This window comes from Gymnoscopelus microlampas (assembly GCF_963454915.1).
Source record: "Gymnoscopelus microlampas genome assembly, chromosome: 23".
NCBI lineage: Eukaryota > Metazoa > Chordata > Actinopteri > Myctophiformes > Myctophidae > Gymnoscopelus > Gymnoscopelus microlampas.
The window spans coordinates 10,854,392-10,869,694 of NC_139960.1; the positions used below are offsets into that span (position 1 = coordinate 10,854,392).

A 15,303-nucleotide genomic window follows, 5' to 3' on the forward strand; every position below is an offset into this window, starting at 1 on the left:
TCAATATTTATGAAAAAAGACAAAACAATGCTACAATATGAATAATACTGTGATTTATGCCTTGATTTCATGGATTTATTTTTGTTTTTGTGGCATTCCTAAGACAATAATTTGATGACCGTGTATATTTCCGGTAGGAGACACAAATAATCTACTTTGTGTCTCCTACCGGATACATTAGCTGGTAGGAGACGGGAATCAAATTATTGGCTTAGGAATGCGACAAAAACAAAAAATAATCCATGGATTCAAGGCTTCATAGGGTGTGCAATTGATAGAAAATAAGTAATTTTTTGGGTGAACTCCTCCTGGCCCTGGAATGACCCAAAGACACGTAGGCACACAGAAGTGAGCATGTTTGTATGCCAGGTACTTATTAAAGCATACTTTCAAATGGAAACAAATATACTAAATAATACATTGCATCCACGACGTGAAAACACAGCAACTATACCAGTTAACTACACCACTGTACCAGTATGCAAACACAGTCTTACTTAAGTAGGGGTGCGACTGCTATTATACTGCTTCTGGGTGAATACAGTAACTGCCTTTAAAACTAAATTGTGATTTTGAGAGACCAATTTCATCCAATCAGGAGAGAGAACTCATACAGGACACATCCTATACAATCAAGTTGTTGATTATGGTTGGATGAAATTGCCAACACACCCTTAATTTTCTGTTTAAAAGGGACCTGCAGAGACAGGCTGTTCCCTGTTACTAAACAAACACAAAGCAATGATGGCTATCAGCATATAGCTTTCTATAAACTGGACAATAGCAAAGAAAGAGTGCCAAGATCGATCTTGAAAACTGTCATATTGTGCTGAAATATTGGCCACATATGGATAACCACACCTCTAATCACCCCCCTATTATCACCTTTCAGTCAGCTGACTCGTCCACGCCTTTATCTCCTCCAGGCTGGATTACTGCAATGCACTACTCATCGGGATCCCTAACAAGAGCCTCCAAAGGCTCCAATACATCCAAAACAGCGCTGATAGGGTCCTGATGAGAGTGCGAAAATATGACCATATCACACCCACCCTCCGCTCACTTCACTGGCTCCCCATCTCTTCAGGACCGAATACAAGATTTCCCTTCTCACCCGTCAGTGCATTTACGGCAACGCCCCCCCCCCCCCCCCCCCTACCTCAAAGAACTCCTCACCCCAAAACCTGCCACCCGAAGCCTCCGCTCCAACAACACCAACCTTCTTGTCGTGCCTGACACCAACCTCCGCACCATGGGCGACCGGGCCTTCTGCCACACAGCCCCATGTATGTGGAATGCCCTCCCAGACCACCTGAGAGCGCCACAGTCCACTGATGCTTTTAAAAATTGACTAAAAACCTACCTTTTAAAAAAAGCATTTTTCTAATTTTTCATGGACTTTGTTTGTTTTTCGTATTGAGTTATAATTTCTAAAAGTTGGCCCTTTAGTTTAGCCTGGTTGGGTCTATTGTAATTGTTTTGTTGCCTATGCTGTTTTTATGCTCTGTTTTTAATCTGTAGCACTCTGACATCCGTGAGAATGTAAAGTGCGTTATAAATAAAATGTATTATTATTATTATTATTAGCTGACAACTATAGAAAATGTAAGCAACATATACTTGTCACCTGAATACCAGTGGTTCTCAAACTATTGTAATGTCAAAGAGCTTCCATTTTTTAGCCTATGCATTAAACCACAGACCCCCACAACCTAGTATTTGACCCCAAGACAATGTCAATAAGCCAACATTAGATAGTTACACACCTGGGATGGTGTGTCTGTCACCTGTGTCCGCAGCAGGAGCTGTAAAAAAAAGAAATACAATATTTTAGACACAAAGCTATGAAAGTACATGCATATCAATAGACAATAGCAGATCTACAAGCTGACAAGTGTCCAACAAGCTGACAAGTGAGCTTGTAAGCCTACAAGCTCACAACATGTTGCATTGTGAGCTTGTAGATCTGCCATTTTCAAATAGCCAAAGTTTAAATGGGGCTGAAGTGGTTAATGTACCCTATGTTTTTTTAAACAATAACCAAAATCTACAAAGTAACTAAAGTTTTCTAACAATTGTAGTGGATTAAAAGTACAATATTTGCCTCTGAGCTGTAGTGGATAGAAGTACAAGTACAGTATTTTTCTATGCAAACTGATACAGTAAAAATCACTGTTTTTGCTGGCAGCAGTGGCACACTATTACACTGTTCATATGGCAGTCAAAGAGTTAAGCTACAGAGTATATATATTGGCAATGCCTCCTTAAAAACGGACAATGGACTGACCACAAGAAAATGTCCATATGCTAACATTAGATAGTTAGATCTAAAAGGTTTTGATTTGCACATGTGTCATGTTATGTTAAACAAACCTTGCAGTAGTGCAGTCTGGGACGGTCCCCTCAGTCCACAGCTGTGTTGGCCAAGATATCAGATCCGGTGTACAGCCACGCCACAGCTGAAAATGTCAAGCAAAAATACTGTATTTTAGACACAAATATATATTTGTCACTATATAAATATAGTGACAATAGCAGATCTACAAGCTCACAAGTTATCTACAAGCTGACAAGTGAGCTTGTCGATCGGCTATTTAAAATAAGGCAACAAGTTTACAGTGAGCTTGTAGATCTGCTATTTTCCAAACATTAAAGTGTCATTTGGTTTTAATGAGCATGTGTAAATGTGCGTTAGACTGGTGTTTTATGTACTTACATAGCCAAAATTTCCCTGGGGATCGGCCAGGTATGGGAATAAGGCAGTGATGCCCTTTGCATAGTCCTCTTTAACACGCCTTGAAGGACTAGTCCTACAGTACACACACACACACACACACACACACACACACACACACACACACACACACACACACACACTTATGAGATCCAAACAAAAGTATTGCCGTGCCGCTGCCTTCTGCAAAAAGGAGGATTTTGGGCTGCACCAAGTACAACCAAAATTGTGTATTGGGTGCATAATTTTTAGATGACAACATACCCATGTTCACTTGCCATGTGTGCAACCAATATCTTCACCATGTCGCGTCTTCTGGTATCCGTTAGGCTTTTTGTCCAAGCATACTCGGTAAGGATCCTCTCTCCGCCAGGTCTGTCCTTCAGAATTTCAACCATCTAAGTGGAAGTAAAAAAAAGGGAGGGGGAAACACAGGGATAGACAGTAATATTTTAAAGCACTGGTTCTACAGGCCACTACATTTGGTGGCCAAGTATATTTAAGGTAACAAAAATGTAAACCATGACCCCCCCCCCCAAAAAAAAGCAACGCTTACCTGAGCGAGACGAGTCAGGTCAGCTCTGTTTCTTGGAGCAGGACTGATGGTGTCATCCGAGTACCCGTCATTGTCTGCACCAGAGCTGAGAAAGGAGCTGCTGCTGCTGGCAATGGAATTGCTTGCAGAGGGGCTCACTGAATCTAGCAATAATGTTGACATAACAAGTGTGATTAGCAAGAGAGGAATGTTTGTGGCAAGTGTAATGTAAAAAGCTCACATTAGATACGGAAGGATCCACACACCAACAAAGTTCTTCCTCAGACACTTTCTCTCTTTTACTTACATTGGGCGTATAGAAACAAAGATCATTTCAAAGTACAAAAATATACCTGTGTGACATTTTAGGTTAGCAGGACTGTATGGATGAGGCTATAAGGCTCCATGTTGATAAGCAACAGAACTCACCTTCAGGATTTGGGTCTTGGGGTGAACAAATCTCCAACACACCAAGGTCTGGTTTCTTTATAAAAAACTGAAACGCCTCCTCGTCAACTTCAGTGTTCAAGTCATCATAGACTTTTAAGTCTGAGGTACTAGGAATTTCAAATTTCTTGGCAACTGAAGACAAAACAAGATTGCACAAGCTTATTGATAAATGTGTTGTGCAATTGATTTAATTTGTATTAATGCGTCATGAAAATGGATTAAAATAGCCACAGAAAATGAAGATTGACAGCCCTACTGAAGACATTGAATCACTCTATCCTAAATAAAATGGATTGTGCCTTGTACTGTACACCCAGCATGTTGTTGCATATGACAGTGGTTCTCAATTTCTCATGTCAAGGACCCCCCAAATTGACAATTAGCCCACAGACCCCCATTTGAAAAGATATGCCAGGGACCCCCATAATAAGAAGACTTTTACGGCTCTAGCAGTGATTCTCAACCCTTTTAATGGACCCCCATTTAATGGCATGTCTATCTCTGGGACCCCAATTTATATTGTAAAATCAATGTTAAGACAGTGTAAAAATGGAACCAAATGGACCCCAATAATTTGTACACCATCAATGGCATAGGGCATGCTGTGGAACAATGTTTCACTCACCACACTCCAGAAATGATGTAAAAGACAGTGGTCCCTCAAAGCAGATGTATTTCTGCCGGTCAAGATGTTTCACACGTACAGCATGCATGCTTTGATGGAGAAAACATAATAATGTTACAACTCATGCAGTATGAGGAGTGTTACAATTAGAAACTATTACAAAAGCACTATCTACAGGCAGGCTATCTAGCAGTGGTATAAAGTAACAAAGTACATTTACTTAAGTACTGTACTTAAGTACAATTTTGAGGTATTTGTACTTTACTTGAGTATTTCAAATATACTATTGTAATTACTTTTACTCCACTACATCTCAGAGGCAAATATTGTACTTTTACTCCACTACAATTATTTGAAAGCCATTTTAGCCCTACTTTATAAATATGCTACTTGAAAATAGCAGATCTACAAGCTCATGACCTTGTAGATCTGCTATTTTTCAAACATTCTAGTACTTTAAGTATATTTTATGTTTGAAGTTTAAACACAGAAACACGAGGAGACAAAGAGATGTTGAGCTCTCTCAGATGCCTCACCTGTCTTTAGCGACTTCTTTCTCCTCCTTCTCCTTGTCCTCTTCCTTGCCCTTGTCTTTGTCCTGGTCAGTGATGATGTCCGACACCAGTTTGAGGGCACGTTCTGTGATGGACACAATCTTCTGGATAGCTTGGAGTTCATCCTCTGAGGGATAAATGGCTGCATGCTTGGTCATTACGTAGCCATCGTCTGAAGAGTCGGGGCGACGAGGCGGCTAAAAGAGAAATGGTGGAAAGAAAACTATTCATTCACAGGACAAGAAAGGAATCGCAATGAGGTTTCAATTTAGTTTATGTAAGAGTATTCCAAAGATGCAATTCTGTAACCAATTACTTTTTAATGACAAAGACATAGTTCTGCAACAAGTTACTTGATTAACAGAACGCAAAACTGCATTCAAATAGTAAAAAATCACACCCAGTGTGAAGTGGGCGGTGTGTGGTCATCACAACCTGACTCACTTAAAAAAAAGGATAAATGACTTTTTTTTAAGTCCATACTGCTATTCATAGGGCTGCACATGTGTCATGTGTTTCGCTAGCCAATCACAGTCCTGAATTTGCAAAGCCAATCACATTACAGCTAGTGGTGATGACACTAGCTGTAATGTGATTGGCTGACTTTGCAAAAGTATCGATTTGCATTAACAATGGAAGGGTTAGGGGTGTAGACTGCGTTGTAGACTATTGGCCAATCACGGTGCAGGATTGGTCAGTGTCCAAAACTCACCTATAGGGGGTTCAATGTTACACCGCCCCAAAAATCACACCCAGTGTGAAGTGGGCGGTGTGGTCATCACAGTGATGGAAGCTCACTTTTTTTTTTAAAGTTTTTTTTTAAAGTGCATAGTCCTATTTATAGGTTATTAATTTCATCATGTGTCTCGCTAGCCAATCACAGTGCTGAATAGAGTCAGCGGGGGTGTCCAGGGGCCACCCATTGTGGGTGGAAGGGGTGTACAATGGGTGGCCAATCACAGTGCAGGGTTTGGGGGGTACAATGGGTGGCCAATCACAGTTCAGCAAATGTCAATGTCCCAACCTCACATATAGGGACGGCTACACCACCCAAACATTCAGAGGACCCAGGACCTACCACAGGTCCCTGAGGCTGAGGGATGGGCATGCCAGGCCGGACCCCCAAGAGACCGGGCGGCCCAGGGGGCCCCTGAGGATAGCCTCCGTCGGGCATACGGCGTCTGTCATCCCAGTGGTGCTCTTCTTCCTGGAAAGTTTCAGCAGTTTGGGGAAGAAAAAAAAAACAGTGACCTGGGAGTTCAGCAGATTAGACATGGAGAATGTCCACTGATGACCCACTTAAACCCTATATACTTAGTCGACTGGGATCACCCAGCGGTCTATACTTGGTTCCCTCCCGTTTTCCCCTCTACATCAAATCTCCGTGGAAAATACATCTGCACTATTTTCGGCAGATGTTTTCCCCAGAATGGAGACGCAAGTTAAAAAAACAAAAAAACATCAGCTGGTCATCAAAGACCTCATCGTACCTCATTTCCATCCTCCAGCGCTCCTCTTCCTCTCTCCTCCTCCAGAACTCTTCTTTCTGCATCTGCTTCCTCATCCTCTCCTCCTGAATCTTACGGGCACGGATGCTAGGCTTCACCTCCACCTGAAGGTCAGGGTTCACCTTTTTCTAAAAGACCAGGTGAAGAGGAAATGTCAGGACAGATGACGGCATGATCAACTTATGACTTATTGTTTAACCATTCAAAATAGTTCAGTCTAGTGTCCTGGGTCGTGTAGATTACTCGCTTCGGTCTAAAAACATGTCATGCTAAAAATAACGTTGTCCCAGCTAAAACATGACTTGAAGATCAGTTCTTATCAGCAAGCGACATCAGCCAAAGATAATAAACTGCTCACAAAATGTAAGGAAACTTGAATTTGGGCCATTATATCTCCCCTTTACTAATACCAATCAGTAAAGTGTTATATGTCATTTTTATCAGTGATTAGTCACCTTTACAACGAGGTACAGCTTGTAAGCATCGGGCATTCATGGATTGAGCAACACAGGCAAACGTGTGGGTAGCGCCGAGCAAAAATGTGCCAAAATGGCCTGTTAGACTTTTCTGGTGGAATTCACTCTCGTTTTGTCACTGTTCAGTTGGTATTCACCTTTGTTGCTTGGAGCATTTAAGATTGCACTCTCCCACAGTACTAAGGACAAAATGATAAGAATGTTGGCCATACACTTCACTAATTTTACACTCAGTTTCAGGGTCCTCAGTAGCGTGTGGAAGATCCATATGCAGCCACAACAGCTTCGCACCTCCTCCTCATGCTGGAGCCAGTGGCGGTCCCATACCTTCAGAATATGGGACCTAATGCCATCCTCCAGGATGACAACGCTCGCCCCCACAGAGCCAGGATCATCGGAGAGTACCTCCAGAATTTGGGAGTGGAGAGGATGGAATGGCCTGCCGTGAGTCCAGACCTCAACCCAATTGAACATTTGTGGGATCAACTTGGGCGTGCTGTACGCCTTAGCGTGACCAACAGAACCACATTGGCTGACTTGCAAGTTGCAACATATCCTCATTGAGGAATGGGACGCCATCCCACAGCAGAAAGTGGCCAGGTTGGTGACCAGCATGAGGAGGAGGTGCGAAGCTGTTGTGGCTGCATATTGATCTTCCACACGCTACTGAGGACCCTGAAACTGAGTGTACAATTTGTGAAGTGTATGGCCAACATGTTTCTTTTTCTTATCTTGTCCTTAGTACTGTGGGAGAGTGCAATCTTAAATGCTCCAAGCAACAAAGGTGAATACCAACTGAACAGTGACAAAACGAGAGTGAATTCCACCAGAAAAGTCTAACAGGCCATTTTGGCACATTTTTGCTCGGCGCTACCCACACGTTTGCCTGTGTTGCTCAATCCATGAATGCCCGATGCTTACAAGCTGTACCTCGTTGTAAAGGTGACTAATCACCGATAAAAATGATATATAACACTTTACTGATTGGTATTAGTAAAGGGGAGATATAATGGCCCAAATTCAAGTTTCCTTACATTTTGTGAGCGGTTTATTAGGAATAATAACACTTGTGCCTGCACCTATGAAAATGTACCAACCTTGTACTGCAGTCGATGCCTCCTTCCCTTCAGATGCATCTCCTTCGCGTTGGGATGGTTGAAACTGCATTCACACAGCTTGCAGTGGAAGCGGATGACTTTGCCTTCATCGTTGCGGACCTAAGGAGATGGGTAACACAAAATGTTCAATTCCCTCTATAGCAGTGGTTTTTAACTTGAACTCTTATAGGATCCAACAGCATGGCTGCAATGTGGAGTTAATTCTGTGTAGCGTGCATGCAAAGTTTAGCACTGATCGGTCCTGTGGTTTGTGACACACAGACCCTCTCATAGACAGGTAGGGTATGGCCGAGCAACGCCGTAAAAATACAATTGTACGGCAGACTCAGAGCCAGTCTTCATTTTAACTCTTTTATACTTGTGTTTGATGGAGTGCAATATAGAACGATTACATCCCCACATCCACAGCACTGGCCTTCCCCTCTGGTTCATGGCCAGTGGGGTTTGTTAAACAAAAAACAGCTGTCTCCCTATTTGGGCTGCTGCAGTTGTGCACACTTTTTTGCCTTACTAAAAAAAAGGACAATTTAACAATATAATTTATACTCACAAAAATAACTGATCAACAAGCTAACAATGTGTCGTGATGCGACGTGTTAGCATGTAGATCAGTTATTTTTGGCAAGCAACACCCAAGTGAACTGTCAGAATACCTCTTCAACGTAGTCGTGTCCAACAGGCTGCACGTCGTTCTGCAGTGCAGCTAGCGCCGCCGCAGACAGCCAATCAGAGACATCATTCTTGGTCTCTGGGGCAGCCATGGAGGGTGGCGTTGGCTTGGATATCTCCGCCGCCTTAATCTCATCCGCTTTCGCCATGGTCTGCAGTTTGTTTCCTCCTGCAAGGGGCGAAGGGGGAGGTAGGGTTCTTTAGTCTCAGACCATTGCTATTGGGCACAAACCCTCTTCCAATATTTCATAAATTGCCTATTTAGTGGCGAAAATAGGCGATGCAAGGTGTTGTGAGTTTGCAGATGGCATTGGATGAAGTAAACAGCCAACAAATACGATAAAACCCGAAATTGTGTCTACTAATGACTTCATCCTTACTGCTCCAAAAGACCACAGCTAGAGAAGTTATTATTTGTAGCAGGGCCTTATTTTTCAATCAAAAGTTACCGTAAACTTACCATAGACATTAGTGAACACCCAACCTCTAATCGTAAATACACACAAAAAATGAATTGATTAACCGATAAGAATTTGCAAATCAAAATTTTGATCATGCAAAAACAATCAAAACATCACTATTAACACACAATCCCATTCAAAGATTCTTAGTATTGGTTTACTTAAAACTGTGACATTCCATTTTACATTTTACTGAGGAGTCACTAGTCCACAGATGCTTTGACTAATGGACAGCATACAAATGCAATAAATCACAATAATTAAAAAAAAAAAGGAAAACAATGACCGTTTCCATTTGCAAGGGCCAGGAGTGAACTATTGGCCATTTGACTGCATGGTTAAACTAGGTTATACACTTGTTATTCTACAAGGCACAGAACTTCAAGAAATGTTAGGTTTGGAAACGCACGCCTGGTCGCCGTCCATCACTACACAAGTTGGCATAGACTTATCCAGACATTGGCATGTAGCCTTTGAGTGCAAAGCACGCTTTGTGAAACCAGCTTTACTCTTTATTAGTGATGAGTGTTTGAACCACTTTCAACCTGGTGTCCCTATTTTGGGCACGTCATTATAGGTGCAAATTGTCAAAACAAAAATGTTTCATCATTTTTAAAGTGAAAATGGAAGTCGTTTTCTTTATTCATTGTGTGATAAGTACATATAGGGGTTCAATGAATTAAACCCTATATACTTAGATGGGTGTGCAAGGGGTCTGTAATTGGCCCCGCCCTTTTCTATCACTCATCAATCTCTGCCGATCTACAAGCTCACACAATGCCTCGTGACGTGTAGTGAGACGATTTTTGTTTTCACTGAATGTTTGCCTATTACGACAAGCCCCGAATAGGGACGCTAGGATTCATGTGGTTGAACTGGTTAAATGCAGAGCTATACTAATCAAACAGGAATACAGCAAAAACACAGTACAGAGCATAATGGCAACAAGGTGAAGAATGAAGTCATTGTCAAATACCGACAAGACCGACAGAGTTGATCTTGGGGGCGGAGGCCTTCTTGACGGGGGCCTTCCCCGCCACCGCTCACTATGTTGACCGGCTTCAGGTAGGAGGAATTGTGGGTGGGAGGCAGAAGCATTGGAGGAGGAGGTGCCCATGGACAGGGACGAAGAGGTGGTGCTGGAGCTGCCCAGGCCAGAGGAGGGGGGGGGGGGGTCTTACTGGGGGCGGCCGTGGTGGAGGAGGAGGTCTGGGAGACCACGCTGGGCTCCGTGGAAGGGATGGGTTTCCCCAGCTTGGTGTGAAGCTTCACCACCTGGGGAACGGAGCAGAGCAACACGTTTGAGGGTTTGTTGTAAAAAGCAGCTGTCCAAACCCTTTTCTAAATGACATTGTGTATTGTAACGACATGTATGTTTACGACACTGAATTTTGTTAACTAACACCACTAAACTAAAAGCCTATCCATCCATCCAACATATCACTGATTATTTGCCATCCTAGGCAGCACGATAGCAAGCCATGTTCAGCCATTGCTTGAGCATCATGCAAATTGCTGTGTGGCTTTGATTGATTGAATTCTTTATCAGCAGTTTGCAAAAAGTACAGAGGCACAGTAAGGCCTACACAATGATGCTAAAAGGATAACACAAAAATCCCTGAGGGCTTGTTTCCATTGTGGTCCTGCGTATTCAATTCATAAAGGCCGAGTTCTGTAGGTGGACACATGTTTTTTTTCTAAAATGAAATTATAGCTATTCAATAAAGGCTTTACCTTCAAGAAGGATTGCCCCTTTTCTTTTCAATTGAAATTTAAAAAAAAAAATTGTACATCATGCTGAATATCAGTATTGTGGTAAGATCTAAAAACACTGCAGCATGATTTAATACCACAACACAGTCACAGACAAACGTTGGTAATCATTCCAGCGTGCGTCAGTAAGGCCAATGCTCTCATATCATAAATCTCATATTTGGGAACACACATGTTGACATCTTTGCGTTAATTGCCAAAACACGTCAAAGCTAAAGTTCCCCTTATGACTTATGAAGCTGTAAAAGGATTGGCTTATGTCTTTATCAAACCAGATATGCAAATATGTTCTGTTTTTTTTGTCCTTCCAAACACCTGAACCAAGCATAGATCTTGCGTACCGGTCATATATGCATACATCTGTGCCAAATATACACAGTATAGAGACAAGTACACAACGTCAAGTAAGCCTGCCTGTATGTGGGCGTGTGTATATTGAATGAGGGTTAATATCTTTTGTGACCGTTTACAATCCATTATGTTCCTAAATAATGTGTTTATCGGTGTCAGCCAGGGGTCTATAATGGGCCCCCTCCTTTTTTACCCCTTTACAAATATCTACAAGAAGATTGTAGATTAATGTAGTTAACCACATTAATCCTGGCTTACCCATTTTGGGCATGCCATTATAGGCAAAGGTTTAAAGACTTAAAAAGTATGTTTATCAAAGTTCTCAAATTTTGAGTGTGCTCACCTGTGGGCCTGCACAGCTGATCTTACACACGTCACAGTAGTGGATCTGAGGGGGTTTGGGCGGCTGCTTAGGCCTGAGCTGCTTGCTCTGGAAGGGCGGCTTCTTGGTGAAGGTGCTGCCCGTCCACGCTGCTGTAGCGGCTACCGCGGCCACCGCCTGCTTCTGTTGCTGCTGCTGTTGCTGCTGCTGTTGCTGCTGGTAATATGTGGAGGCAGCAGAGTACACGGCAGCCTCGTAGCCCGAGTAAGACGTACCTATGGAGCAGGAATAGGGGCAGTGATGAAGAAATGCATTTCAATAAAATATATTTTTTAAAGATACCAATAGGCTCTATTCACAGCAGCATATTATTAAGACATTCACAGGTGTTACCAATGATACTAATGAAGGCTCTGTTCCATTCTGGTCAAACAGAGTCAGGGTGCTGATATTGTGCATGTTGGCTCACTGGAAACACTCTGTTACACCAGTGGGTCTACAGCTGGGGTCCAGGGACCCTCATGGGCTTCCAAATGGCCCCTTGCAAGTGTGTAACTCTGAGAGTGTACAAATGTATGTAAATTTGTACACTCTCAGAGTTATGAGGGTCGTGGGAAACCACTGTGCTACACTAAATGGAACAGAGCCTTCATTAGTATCATTGGTAACACCTATGAAAGAAGTGATAATATGGCTGCTGTGCATAGAGCCTATTCTAAGTCTACAAGCCACAGCATCTCAGAAAGAAATCAAATGCGTCAGTGTTTAACACTGGGAACTTTTGGCTTCCTCCTCCATTCTAAAATGTGCAGTCTAGCTAAACTGTGTTTTGAGTGACAAGATTCTGCATCTACGCCCGATGCGACACAACTCGCGTACGTTGAATAATTATGTTCGACTGAATTGAATTTTGCGAAAGCAAATACAAGCGACAGCCTATGTATGGGGAACGTTGCAAAGTAATGAACACGTTGCATCCATTCAAAATTATTCAAAAATAGCAGATGTACAAGCTCGCAGCGCGGCACGAAGTGATGACTGTGAGATTGTACATCTGCTATTTTTGAACATTTATTGAGAGATCTTTTAAGTGTTCTTAAAACGTGTTTTGCTATACAGCTAAAATCTAAAATGACAGATGCTTTCCCGGTTTTAATGGGTTATTATAACGATGGCACCCAGATCAATTAAATGTGTTTCTGCAGCTCACATTCAACTATATTGCTCGACTACGTTTGGGTTTAGCGTGTGGGTAACTTGTATGTGTGGGTGACGGCCGGGCATTTCCTTACCAGAATATGTGACAGCGTTGGTGCTGTAGGTCGGGCTCTGGGAGTACGACGGCACTACGGACGCTCCAGCAGAGGGTACGGGCTGCACAGTGGACGACACCGGGTAGATGGAGAAGGTGGAGGTGGCCTGGCTGGGCGTGGCCGGTTTGATGGCAGTCACCTGGCGCGTCTGATGGGTCTGGGTGTACGGCGTCACATTGCGTGTACGCTGGTTTGGGAGCTATGTGGGGAAATAGAGAATACTTTTTTTTTAAAGGTTGCACAAAACACAAAACATATCCATTATCCAAAAACCATGTGGGATATAAACAACACATGTTTTTGTTGTTCTCTTGTCCTTAATAAACTGGTTTGGCATCAGCAGCCATGAGTGTGCCGTGACTCTTTGATGTTTTAAGAAATAAATGTTTGTTGTGGTTGGGTCATTGTGAAACATTTTCAAAAGTAGCTGAGTATACAAGCGTTGTGAGAACCACACTTATAGATTGACCTTTTTTTGTACAAATGGAAGCAAATGGACCCTAATGCAGTGGTGGGGTCCAGGGACCCTCAGGGTTCCTTGAGGTGGTTCCAAATGGACACGTGCAGGTCTGGAACTTTTGAGAGTGTACAAATGGAACCAAATGGACCCGTACGGGTCCATTTGGTTCCATTTGTACACTCTCAGAGTTATGAGGGGTCATTGAAATTAAAAAGTTTGAGCACCACTGGCCTAATGCACACCAAACTGGAGGTCATCAAAGTTTTTAAAAAGCTTTGAGAATGACAGCTTTAGGAGGACTTTTCTTCACCATGATGAGTCCAGTCAGTGGCGAGTTGAACGTACCTGTCTGATAGTAGGACTCTGCCACTGTGGGCTGGGGCTGTGCTGCGGCCACAGCTGATGTAGCGATGGGCTGCTGGTAGTATCGCTTGGGGTCATAAGCGACAGCCGGGGCTGTAGACCGCACATACGAATATGTGTCCTGCAGAAGACAAACACCACAAGCAATGTTTATAGTATAGGCCATTTGAAAACCATACATGCACTGCTAGATTTCATAGCACAGTCAAACAATCAATTTATTATTATTTTCAGAACAAACAATATTGGACACAAAATCAATAGCTGAATGGCAGCTTTTCCCTTGCTGTTGATTTTATTGTTATCTTGTTCCAAGCAGCGATCCGCCTCATGACAAAAGAGAGACGGCCGTTACCATACCACTTGAGAAAGAGGTACTCTAACCCACCGTTTCCCAAACAGTGTGGGTCGTGGACCAATTTGTATGGGTCACGCGAGTAAATATGTTTATTTTGTGTTTCCTAACTTCCTCATTTTTTTATTATTTCAAAAGATTATCAAAACATTCCCAACAAAAAACTTTTCTTCGAAAGCATACAAATACATTTAAAAATCCATTAATTAGAGGGGGAAAAGTACTTTTATGTCCACTACATCTCAGAGGCAAATATTGTACTTTTACTCCACTACAATTATTTGAAAACTTCAGTTACTAGTTACTTTTAAGATATAAATTATTATTACATTAAAAAACATACCTTAACCACTTTAGCCTTATTTTATACATAGTCTATCTGAAAATAGCCGATCTACAAGCTCACAGAGCGCGACGCCTTGTGAGCTTGTAGATTTGCTATTTTCAAATAATTAGTACTACTTTTGATACTTTAAGTACATTCTGATGCCAATACTTTTGTACTTTTACTCAAGTCAATTTTTAATTCTGGACTTTTACTTGTAACAGAGTATTTTTATATTGCAGTATTGGTACTTTTTACTTAAGTAAAGAATTTGATTACTTTTTCCACCACTGCTCGCACGCTCAATAACTTTGTTATTGTGCAACAGTGAAATGTGTCTGGGCGGAAACAATTGCTTGACATTTTGGTTCCGCATCGACAGTTTCTCCACAATTTAGAGGCAAATGTGGGCACATAATCATAAATATGATGATCCTAATATACAATTGAGAGTGGCGCGCATGCGCGACCGACACGGTACGACCGACCGTGTACCGTCTACTCTCATTACGGTCCTTTTCAACCCCAAAACAAGCCCCAAAAGAAGCGCGACCATCCGCTTACAATAAGCGGACATGGCAGTTGTTGCCAGGTTCAGCGAGAGATACAAGCAACCAGGTTAATGAAAACAAACAACCCCAAAGCCACGGCGTCCTCTAACATTAGTCAACCCAGTACAAAACACTTGTTGAACCAAACAGTGCGTCAAATGAATGTCTATTTACTGCTAGTAAAACAGTCAAATTACAACAGCATCTCCTTCTAGCGTTAAACTCGTGTTACTCTATACCAGTGGTTCTCAAACTTTTTCATGTCAAGGACCCCCGAATAGACGCTTATTACCCCACGGATCCCCATTTGAAAAGATAAGCCAGGGACCCCAATAAGAGAAGGTTTTTACGGCTCTCTAG

The 15,303-nt window shown here is 42.4% G+C and overlaps 1 pseudogene across 1 annotated transcript; it reads right to left on the bottom strand.

Moving 5' to 3' along the window:
• Positions 1-1,324: 1,324 nt before the first annotated feature.
• LOC311040101 (zinc finger RNA-binding protein-like) lies at positions 1,325-14,755 on the bottom strand (annotated as a pseudogene). The gene is made up of 17 exons (XR_014602946.1): positions 14,672-14,755; positions 13,695-13,833; positions 12,869-13,088; positions 11,598-11,851; positions 10,153-10,405; positions 8,654-8,838; positions 7,980-8,099; positions 6,379-6,534; positions 5,977-6,105; positions 4,881-5,095; positions 4,345-4,433; positions 3,699-3,851; positions 3,291-3,433; positions 2,999-3,132; positions 2,717-2,810; positions 2,374-2,459; positions 1,325-1,805 (listed from the first exon to the last, which is right to left on the bottom strand). The product of XR_014602946.1 is annotated as a zinc finger RNA-binding protein-like (transcript).
• Between the last annotated feature and the right edge of the window lie 548 nt (positions 14,756-15,303).